The sequence below is a fragment of the Passer domesticus genome, chromosome 1 (assembly GCF_036417665.1).
Source record: "Passer domesticus isolate bPasDom1 chromosome 1, bPasDom1.hap1, whole genome shotgun sequence".
In the NCBI taxonomy this organism is placed as follows: domain Eukaryota; kingdom Metazoa; phylum Chordata; class Aves; order Passeriformes; family Passeridae; genus Passer; species Passer domesticus.
The window spans coordinates 72,430,564-72,441,883 of NC_087474.1; the positions used below are offsets into that span (position 1 = coordinate 72,430,564).

The 11,320-nt window shown below is 39.5% G+C and overlaps 1 long non-coding RNA gene across 1 annotated transcript in view; it reads left to right on the top strand.

Moving 5' to 3' along the window:
• LOC135302798 (uncharacterized) overlaps positions 1–11,320 on the top strand; it is a 92,295-nt gene that overhangs the window by 64,857 nt on the left and 16,118 nt on the right. Inside the window, exons 7-9 of the long non-coding RNA XR_010364363.1 lie at positions 853–5,201; positions 8,344–8,413; positions 8,504–10,663. This is a non-coding gene — a long non-coding RNA (uncharacterized LOC135302798). The remainder of the gene's footprint in view (positions 1–852; positions 5,202–8,343; positions 8,414–8,503; positions 10,664–11,320) is intronic.

Genomic DNA, 11,320 nt, shown 5'->3' on the forward strand with positions numbered 1-11,320 from the left:
TGCTGTCTGACTGACCATGGCACCCAAAAGAAAGAAAAAATTAATGCCAGCTGAAAACTTGAGTCCAGCATATTCAGAGACAGCTAAAAGAGTGATACTTCTTAACTGTTCCCATTACTGTAGGACTAATGTTGAGGATTTACACATCAATTGAGTCTCAGTTTCTCCTATGACAGCCTCAAAAATCACTGATTCTCTTCTCTGCATCCTTTGTGGTACAAATGATGACAAGGATTATATGGATATCTAACAACTCTGTTAAGATTTGACATAGTTTGGTGATCTACCCACACAGAGAAACTGGTCTGTCCCTTTACCAATGTATTTGTGAGGCAGGAGAATTCATTGCCTTTAAAAAGAGCAAGTTGAAACAGAGCTGATTTGCAAATTTCCTCTTAGCAAGCCACGAGTGCATGTCTATGGTCATGTGAGTCATTTCCAGCAATCCTGGAACAGCTGGAAAAAGAAAACAGAAACAGGGATCATATGATTCACCCTCATATGAACTCAGAGAAAAAAAAACAGAGGTAAAGTTCACAAGCTCCAAAAAGTAAGAAAATTGGAAGAGTTGTATTCATAAGCCTGCTCTTTGCCCTCTTGGTAGCAGAAATAATGGGGACTGAGAAAGATTGATCCAAATATTAGGATTTAATAAATTTTATTACTGGTGTTGATAGTGTCAAAAAGTTACTGACAGAAATTTTTCAGTATAAATTTTAGAAGGAGAAAATACCAGCAGTATGCAGAGCCAAATAAAACAACTCATCCATCAAACTGCAAAAATCCTGCATCTGCATCCTTTACCCTTTAAATAATGTTTTCTTCCTTTGCTGATTTATTTTGCTTTTGCAGAATGACTCCTGTATTCTGCTGTGGAATTTTACTCTTCCCCTAGAAAAAAACAGCAGTGATCTAGCAGGCATCAGGGTCCGGGATGACCCTACAGATGTACGAGCATGTCCTGCGTGTGACAGAGGAACCTTTAACCTGCTACTGCTGACTGTGTGTGCTACACCTCCTCATGTTTACAAGCAGAGGTGAAAACAGTGGGATCCATTGGTCCTTACTCCTTCTGCTCCTTACTCCTTCATCATTCAGGTCTGATGCTGTTGGAGGAGCAAGCAAATGGGCACAGAGGTTTAACCATGAACTCTACATTGATGACATCAAGATCCACAGCAGCTTTAAGGAAAGTAATTCCCTTTCTTGCTCCCATGCTGGTTTGTATCTGCACAAGCAGATGCTATCTTTATGTGGGTGCAAATGAGGAACCCTTGGTGCATCAGCCCGTCTTGCACTGCTGCTTCTCTGAGCTGGCAGAGTGATAAACAGCAGAGTTCAAAGTACAGCTCTTTCGGAGGTCAGTGGCTTGAATCAGATCTTGGCCTAGTCAGTTTTTCATATTGACACTCTTTGAGATAAGAGAGAAGATGCCCCTGAACTTTGATGTCTGGTAAAAGACACATGCCAGGCAGTGGATTATACAAAGAAACATTAATCTCCACTGTTTTGGACTCTGGGATAAGATAGCCAGGCTGCAGTCAGAACAAGATAAGGCCCCTGTCTGAAAGATTGGCTTATCAATATAGTTAGCAAGTTATTTTGCCTACAAGTAATTAATGTAATTCCAGCTGATTATTTTGTTTATAATTTTCTGTTTTGCAGGGAGTAGTCCTTATCCATAGTAAGGCAGAGTTCAGTCACAATTGCAGGTGCGGTGGTTTGAGTTATGGATAGAGTACTACATCACAAGATTGAGTTTAGGTCCTTGTCTGAGGGCTGGATCAGAGATTGTAAGAGTCTGTATTTACTACATCCAAAAGTATCATGGCCTGTCTTAAGCTGTAAGAGTGATGCTGGCTTTGTCCCACTTGTTTAATGGAAAGGGCACTGCAGAGCACTGATTTTATGAAAAGCATGTATAAAACAGGATCTAGGACCAAAGTCAAAGAAAGTCATCTGATCTAATAGCTACTGCAATTGATTCAATACTCCCTGCATATTGGCCCTCTACAAAAGGAGTTTTCATTGGGGAATATGACACATGTTGAAAGTGAGTCCTACCCAAAATCATTTTATCCAGCCTCAGCTAAATAATGCTTGACAGGGCAATCCAAAGAGTAATTCAGCAGATTCAGTTTGAGCCCAGCATCTGTTGATTTGGAGCCACACACGAAAAAAACCCTTCATATAACATGTTGCTTGTAGGATGAACAATCAAGAAGAAGAAATGTGATTATTAAGGAATATGGCAAAACCCGGGGAAGTAAACTGCTCAGTGCTGAGCAAATGGTTGGAGAGTACACAAAGATACCTAGCAGCATTTCTTGGAGACACAAAATAAGATTACCAAGACAAAATGAAGAAAGTTAATTCTTAAAGATAATATTCAGGGTAAAATATTTAGTGTTTTTACTTCCGTTTCTTAAGTCTTGGAGATTCATAATGATGTACAGGAATGTACCTTAGTAACTATGTAGTTTGCAAAAGAATTTTTTTGAGTTTTGCTTTTAAACAGTAACTTTGTTTCCAGTACTTTAATGGCTGTGTACATTCAGCCATAATCAACATGAATTTTCCCCTTTAAATATTATCTGCTTTAAGAGAAACACTGGGGTGACTTTGACAGGACTAAGGCTTATTGATTATCTTCCACACCACACTCACTCTTCCACCTGTACATGGGAAGCATTCAGGCCATGCATTTCCCAAGGCATCCTGGAGGCCACCTTGGCCTGCCACCAGGGCAGTTTGCTACCATGAAATTGCACCATTAAAACCATTAAACAGCTACACTGCTCACTGTGACCACAGTAGTCTAATGGATGTCAGCAAGTGTTTTGTTTACTGCTTTGTTCACAGACAGTAATAATCTGGAGATGCTCAGTTTCATAATCTGCTATATTTGGAACAACTAGCTTTAAATTAGTTTCATACTGACAATCAACAAGAAAAATTATTTCAGCTTCCCCAGCACTTGTTCTTAGCAGCAGAAGTCACAATGAGAATATGGATTTTGTCATTGTACACAAATCCTAAGTATATCTGAGAGTCTCTGGCCTGGGATATGTTTTTTGCCAAGTCTTGAGGAATGGGTTGAGAGTCTGTACCATGAAAAACAAAGTTTTGAGAATAAATCTTTCCTCTAAAGTGTTAGTCAGTGGTCCTCTGACAAGATGCAAGGAGTTAAAGGGACATTTCAATGACCAAGTGTCTTCAACCTGTCACAGGCTCTAAAGAAAGAGGCAAATCAACTACTTGTGGATGCTGTTCAACACCAAGGCACACACAGACACCAAGGACATGAATATTCAGGAAATGTGATCTTACTGGTCCAGAGTTCATGCAGGCTCTCAGTGAGATCCATGCTTTGTATTTAATTCCTAATGGTTTAAATTTCAAGCTGAATACTAACTTCAAGAATCAGAAGAAAGTGAAGTGCACAGAAGAAAACTAAAGAAATAGTTTTGAATAAAGCAACTTCATAGGGATTTTTAAGTGAAAACATATTTGGTTGGTATGACATTTTAAGCTGGTTTTACCCACATTTTACAAATGCAAAAAAAAAAAAAAAAAAAGGCAAGTGCAACATTGTCTATGTCTTTATATAGTATGTATTGTGTACATACGGAAGGATGTGCATCTACATGTACATATACTCATGTCACAGAAGCATCTAAATATCCAGTATATGCTCCAGTGTTTCAAGGGTACAAACTACACAACAAAATAGTTATGCATAAGCAGGGACAATTTCACTCGTTCTGTCATTTGTGCTAAATAATTGTTGATAGATGCACTAATACAGTGAGACACAACATTTTTGCTTATTGTTTTCCATTTCATTTTTACATTACTCTACCAAATAATTTACTCTTTGCTTCTGAAACCCAGAGTAGTAGTGCACAAGAGCTGCTTGGTCCTCATTTTACTATCCTAGGTATTTCTTCTAAATTAAGCTTCCAGATAATTTGCAGAAAAAACTGAGATAACATGCAGACACACTTTGTGGGGGGGAAAAATGTTGGGTAGGGGGATGATGTGCATCAAGCCAAGCAGATGCAGAACTGTTCTGGCTACAGAAAGGGGTACCTCAGGTTTCCTTGGGAAAACACCCTGCCATTCCTCCATGCTGTCACCTTTAAAAGAATTGCTGACAAAGGCGGGGTTGTTGCAATTAGCACAATCATTATGAGGTGACATTTATGAAGTGTCACCTCCTGAGAAGGAGCTCTGATACCAGGCAGGGATGAGCTTTCAAAATTTTCATGAAGTGCACTTGGCAATGTGTGAACTGGACTGTCTACAGTGTATTCCACTTGCCATGTTTGGCAGGGTGGTGAAGATGGAAGGGGAACTATGATAATGATTTGAGCTTAGCAGTCTCCTGGGGTGAGCAGTAGAACCTACACAGAAAACAAATGTTTTCTGAAGTATCAGAATTGCTCTGTGGGTGACTTGACTCTGTGAGTTCAAAGGACATGAAAAAATTCTTCACACACATCCACAGATGCAAATAAGGACAATCTGTGGCTAAATGAGCTGTTCTCCCCACCCCAACCCCCCACCCCTTGCCCAGTATTTTTTCAGGAAGAACATACAAAAAAACCCTGACATATGGCAACTGTCATGTCTGGGCTTGAATTTTTCCTCCCTTTTGTACTTTGAAAGGTTTAAACCAGCTCTGCACATTTTTCACTAACAAATGACTCCTACAACCCTGCTGTTCTGCCACAATCCATCGGTTTCGTGGGGTGCTGCACAAATACATGCATTTGTTCTTGTCATAAATCCACTGTGCAGTTTGCCTTCTTTCTGTGATGTTCTCCAGGAGACCTGTACACTCACTTCCAGACTGTGATCTACAAGCACAACAGAGCTTTGAGGGCCTGCTGGACCCACACTAATTTAATTGTTTAATTGCACAATTGTTGATCAATGTTCTTCTACCATATGCCTCTCTCTTTTCCCCCAAGCACGTGTAAGTAATCATCAACACACCTCTAAGCAGTGTATCCTAGAAGAGCTACCACGTATTTCTTCTGCAATAAAGGAGCCAGGCTGACTGATGATATGCATTATGGTGTCACCTCCAGCAGAAATACTACGGGAGAGGTGAGCACAAAGAGCTATGGAAGGGAAATGAAACGTAAAAAAACCTTGGGAAATACCTGGCAGAGAAACGCATGACAGAAAACAAGGTTAGAGAGTTACAGGTGAAATTCGAGCCAGCAACGTGATGCCAAACCCAGGAAATGGCATGTAAATGTCATGAAGAAACACATGGAGATAATTACCCTGCTCCCCTCCTCCTGTAGAGCCCTCTGGAGGCTGGAGGTGTGTGCTGGTTTAGGTGTGTGCCAACTTAGGTTACCATGTTCTGAGGAGGCTGTGAGAGAGAACAGCAGAAATCAGAGGTTCAGAAAATAGGAACTACAAATAGAGGTTCAAACAACTGGCTGGTTTTGGTCCTATTCAAGAAAATTCAAGTGAGATGTATTTCTTCTGATATAAAAAGGGCTATAGATAATGAATCAATAAAACAGTTGCTGTGTAATTGTCACTCTGCTGAGGAAAATGGCAAAATGAAGTCAGTTAATTTGCAACAAAAGAGAACTCAGCTAAATAAACAACTTTGGAGATTTATTTTTGGGTCTGGTTACAAAGTATATTGATTTAGCCTGAAAATTAGAAGACTATGCCTTATAGTAAGAGTAATGAAGTCCTTCAATAACCTTCTACTAGGAATAATGGTGGTAAAATGATTAAGCTTACTATTTGCAAGATGCGCTTTAAATCCATTCTTTTTTCCCCCATGCCTGCTACATGGCCTTCACAAAAAGCAAAAAAGAAGTGTTATTTAACTCTTTAAAAAAGATAAAGACATAGCAGAACAGACGTAACTTTAAGTGTAGCAAATCAGAGTGCTGATCTTACATAATTGTTCATCTTTCTTTTTAGATATGTATATGAACAAAGTCTCTTCTAACTATACATACACAGGCCACACAACTCTATGGGCAGTGTTTTTCCCACAGACAACAGGTAGAATATTATGCCTTTTTCTGTGTTGTCAAGTATTCCTATGGAATTGTATATTCTACATTTCTGTTTTATGGAAATGACGTTGACATTAGAGCAGAAAACATTTTTTCCTAATGCAGCCTTAGATTTTTATCCCTTATGAAGCCGTTGGCTGATTGATAAAGATTTACCACATTTCATCTGTATTGAAATCTCACAGCCACACAGTATTAAGATTATAGAGTTATAAAATTTTCCTTCCATCTCTCCTTTGCCCCTTTGGCTGTTGCCATGTATTGCTGTCCCACAGTGCTTCAGTCCAATGTAACATTTTGTAGGGAACAGCATTCCCAGGTCCTTTATAGCACAATCCAGGGTTTATACCACATATGTGGTCTTTAAGAACCAAAGTCCAGCTGGAAAGCTGGGAAGTATCTCCAAAAGTTAAACAAGGATGTTTTCTTTCACTGAATGTCTAACCTACCTGCTAGCAGCTGTGTTTAAAAGTGCTGTCTCTGGCTGGCCCACACTGAATGTTTAAAGGCAATAGCAGCACTTAAGAGTTCGAGGTTGAGGCATGCCACATGAGCTTTGCATGCCACAGATTAAGACCCTGGAGGAAGGTAAAGGACTTTGCTGGTTTCTGCCATCTGTCCCTGGAAGGTGTCCAGCCAGGAAGGACACTCCTGTGCTGGTGCTCCAAACTCCACAGAGGAGGTATCACAAAAGAATAGGCATGACAGTGACTACATTATTATTTTGAGATAATTTAAGTAATAGTTGCTGCTGAAAGAGATGGTTGCTACCCACCCCTCTGCTCCATGATGTGCTTTGCCCAGGACTCCTTGCATTCCCACTCGCATTCATGTATTCTCATGCAAATGAGATCAGGGGGCTGCTCTGCCAGGAACTCCAAAAAAACCCCCTTAGTTCCCAGCCAGATCACTTTTTGCTCTCCCTCACACATTAATGCAATGCCAGTGCAAAGCTGGGAGCAGCAACATCTCCTGTGGTGCCAGGGGAGTGTGAGATCACACATTTCAGCTGCCGTCTGCATCTAGACTGGCTGAAAAATGCCATGAAAATGCAGCCTAGTCTGTCTGCTGGTATGCCTCAGGTTATTTGGATGAACATGGCAGACATGCTTAAGGAAGCTTGAGCTGCTTCTGGTTTATCTGAAGAAAGAAATGTAGTCTTGTCTCCTTTAGAGAACAAGTGTAGGCAGCACTTCTGCGGAGCACCACAAGGCTGCAGGGCCAGGAAAACTCACTGGTGTCCCAGAACACACGTCTGGTGGGTACCATCATGTGCTTGAGATGGGCATGTAGTTTATGAAATATGTAATACATATAGAAATGTGTATGCATAAAAATTGAAGCTAAAATATATTTCTGTGATTTGCCTTCCTAATTTATTCATTCTGCTTTACTGTATAAATTAATAATATGATTTCTACTTTCAGGGGAAAGGAATTTCTAGAGGCAAAAGGTTCTCTCTTATTCATTATTTCTGTCTTTGTTGTCACATTTTTATAATAGAAAAGGGAAGAAAGGAAATTACAAACTGAATGGCCTCATGAAATTATGAACTATAAATGAGGAATCTGAAGAATGTGATAGGACACCTTGCCAAGTTGCTCTCCCAGTCTTTTACTATTTTTCTTGGATATTGTGTGCAGTTTTGGTTACCACAGTACAACAAGAACATCAAGCTGCTAGAGTGTCCAAGGGAGGGCCATGAGGATGGTGAAGGGCCTTGAGGGGAAGCTGTGTGAGGAGCAGCTGAGGTCACTTGGTCTGTTCAGCCTGGAGGAGACCTCATTGCAGTTACAACTTCCCTGTGATGGGAAGAGAAGAGGCAGGTGCTGATCTGTTCTCTGTGGTGACCCACGACAGGACATGAGGGGATGGACTGAATTTGTGTCAGGAAAAGTTTAGGTAGGATATTAAGAAAAAGGTTCTTCCCAGAGTGAATCACATGGAGTGACTCATGGGGATGATGCTGTGCAGGGTTAAAGTTGGAATCAATGATCCTTGTGGGTCCCTTCTAACCCAGCACATTCTGTGATTCTGTAAATAGCATCCCCTTTCCTAGACAAGAAACCAGAAGTAACACTACTTTCGTTTTATGAAATGACTGAGTACCTTTTCAGTTCCAGTGGAAGATTAGGTAGTGTGATAAGAGAATTGCTAGTTCTGTTGTAACATATTCTCTTCATTTTTTGTCTCCTCAAGTTGTGCAGGAGGCCTTTAAACCACCATGAGTAATAAGGAATTTTCAAAAGAAAATTGCTCTTGACATGTTTTTCTTTGTAAATAGGTGTGGTATTCTGCTCAGTCTGGCATGGATATTTGCTTTTTGGTGTTGCTACAGTCTGTTATGCTCAGAGGTGAGCAGCCTGCTGTAAACTCAGCTCTGTCCTCCAGGCAGCTCCACAGATTTCTACATGGCTCGTTCCTTCCCTGTGTTTCTATTACAGTAACATGGAGTGAGACTTCTTCCGCTTGACTGCAAGAAAAATAAGTCAGCCTCCAGTCTTCCTCCCTTCCCCAAACCAAAGCTTCTGCAAGTAACTGAAAATGGATACTTGTTTTCAGAAGCATGACTTCAAGAGGATGACAGGTTGTGTGCCTGGGCTTTGAGAATTATCACACTATTCTTGATGAGGGGGTGGATACTTCTCTTTGATAGAAGTGCATATATCTCTAAATATAATATAGGTATTAGCCAAGCAGATTTTGAAATTTCCATTTAAATAGGCAAAAGGTGAATACCACTTACAAATAACAAAACAAATCTATTTCTCCAGTACCTAATCCACTTGCACAGTGATATTGTTGAAACTGAGTATAATGAGATGTATGTAATGCGTCTATCTGGAAAACACACTTTTTATTTTAAGACTGAAACACCAGTCTGTTCTATGGACTCAGGTTCTGCCCCTCAGATTTCAGTTATCTTGATTTTTGAGATTTTTGTATCCATACACAAAATCCAAATACAATCCAGCTTAAGGTGCTGAATGTTGTCTCTTTGGGGATTACATGAATGACACATCTTTTCAGTCAATAACAAAATACCTATTTAAATTTTCTCTTGGGCTTGGAAAACACCAGTCAAGGTAAGCACAAAAACTATTCATTCTTTCCTGTCAGTTTTGCTACTTCTCCCATCTCCAGTCTCATACACAAAATGTGAAGGTTAAAATCCTGTAAACCCGGGGTTTCCAAAAGCACAAGATGATGTAAGTGAGCCTACAGGAAATTTATGTGTGGCTTCATTGTGTTCCAGAAATTGCCAGTTGAAGGCACCTCTGGAAGTCCCCTCAAAGCAGAATTACTGCCAGCCATGGCCTTGCCTGCCCAAAGTCTTAAAACCTCCAAGGACAGAGGTTCCACCATGTCTCTGTATTTCCCCTAATCCCTAAACCAAACTGACTTGCAAGTTTCCTCTTCCAGTATTGTCCATAACTACCAAGAAGAGTTTGGCTCTATCATCTTTGTAACAAACCTTCAGCTGGTTGTAGGCTGCTGTTCTTCTTGTTTTAAAAATCTCTCTGTGACTCCTGTGGAGAGCTATGAATCTCTTTTATCTGCACTAGAGCTCTGTTATCTTGCTGTGCTAGCCAGCACCTAACACAACTGCAATTTCTTTACGCTGGTAAATTAAATGCTACCCGGGGCTTGGAATAACTTGGCACAGAGTGGGGCACTGCCTGTATTCAGGAGGTTTGGGGATGATTGTTTGTACACCTTCCACAGCATGCTAACTACTAAAGAAGCAAACACAGACATATAATTCCTGATCTTAAGTACTCACTAATTTGGAAACAGATTCCAGTTTGTTTTGACAAATGACCAAATGTGAACAGTACTGGAAGATTTTCTTGCACCCTAATTGCAAAATTTGAGCTTGTTAGCTCTAAATAAGACTATGATCCAGCTTTTGCGAAATTATTTTAAGCAGAAAAGCTGGATCCTTGACTCAATTAATTTGACTCTACCCTAGATACCTCAGCTTAGTGTTTATAAGTACATCAGATTCTTTTCACAAGCACCTGAGTGGGCCTTAGACTCAGAGAAGAACATTGATTTTCTTATAGAGTGGTCCAATAACTTAATATTGGAGCTTTTGAAAACTTTAGGGAGACTCTGATAATATTCAAATATTTAAAAGAAAAATTATTAGGCATCACCCCAGAGGCATCACCCCACCTGTTATAGCAAATAGGTAGTATAGAAAAAGAATGCCAGTTGGACACAGTAGTGTGTAATATGGCAGAATCGTAAATTGGACACATTACATGACACAGTTTGTTTTGAACTGTATTTTCAGAAAAATTTTTTGAACTGTATTTTCCATCTGCCTTGCAACCACTTTTCTACGAGGACAGAGTTGGTGCTGTAGGTTTGGGATCTGTGTGCTGTGGGTTGTTTTCACTTTGATAACATTTAGCTCTATTCAAATATAGGAATTTATGAAAAAAATTTAAATCTGGATGAATAAGAAGGTGTTTGACAGTTCATGTTTGATAAATAACATGTTTGACAGCTCAAGCCCTGAATCTACAGAACCTAAACTTCATTTATTGCAGGAGCAATGCCTCAAGCACGACCTCAGTGGAGCTCTGGATTTCACTGTAAGAGTTTTGAGCAGATTCCATTGTCACCACAAAGCTCTAATCCTCTTGCATTTTATTTTATGAAAAATCAGTTGTGACTTCCTTTAAAAAAATCTGACAGATTGTTTTTTATAGCTAGAGAAGCAGACTGTCTTCTTTGCCTTAAGGTTGTGAAGACAGAATAATTTTACACTATCTAGATTACAAAAGAAAAATGAAAATTGCTTCTTCTAGCTCTTCTCTTTGTAAACCCATCCAAAGAAACATTTTCTTTTCATTCTCAGTAACATTCACACACACATATATTTATATGTACAGTTAAAAGTTAAAATCATCTCACCCTGTCAGGTTTCTTTGTTCAGCTTTCATACCTTTCATATTACCAACAAACCTTTATCCACCTTCACGGTGCTTTGTTATCATAGGTTTGGGGTTTTTTAAATGAGCTGTGGTCCTATAAGCTTCAGGGAACATTGTTTATTATGATTATGCTTTGTTCTTCATTTTGTTTAGAAATCTACCTACACTCTATGCAACAGAAATTTTCTTTGCAAACAAATAAAAATGTTCAATATACTACAAATTTACATCTGTATCAAAAATGACACCTTGCTTCTCTCTGGCTTTTGTAATCATTAGAGTAGCAAAAAGTGGCTGATTCAGACATATAAATTA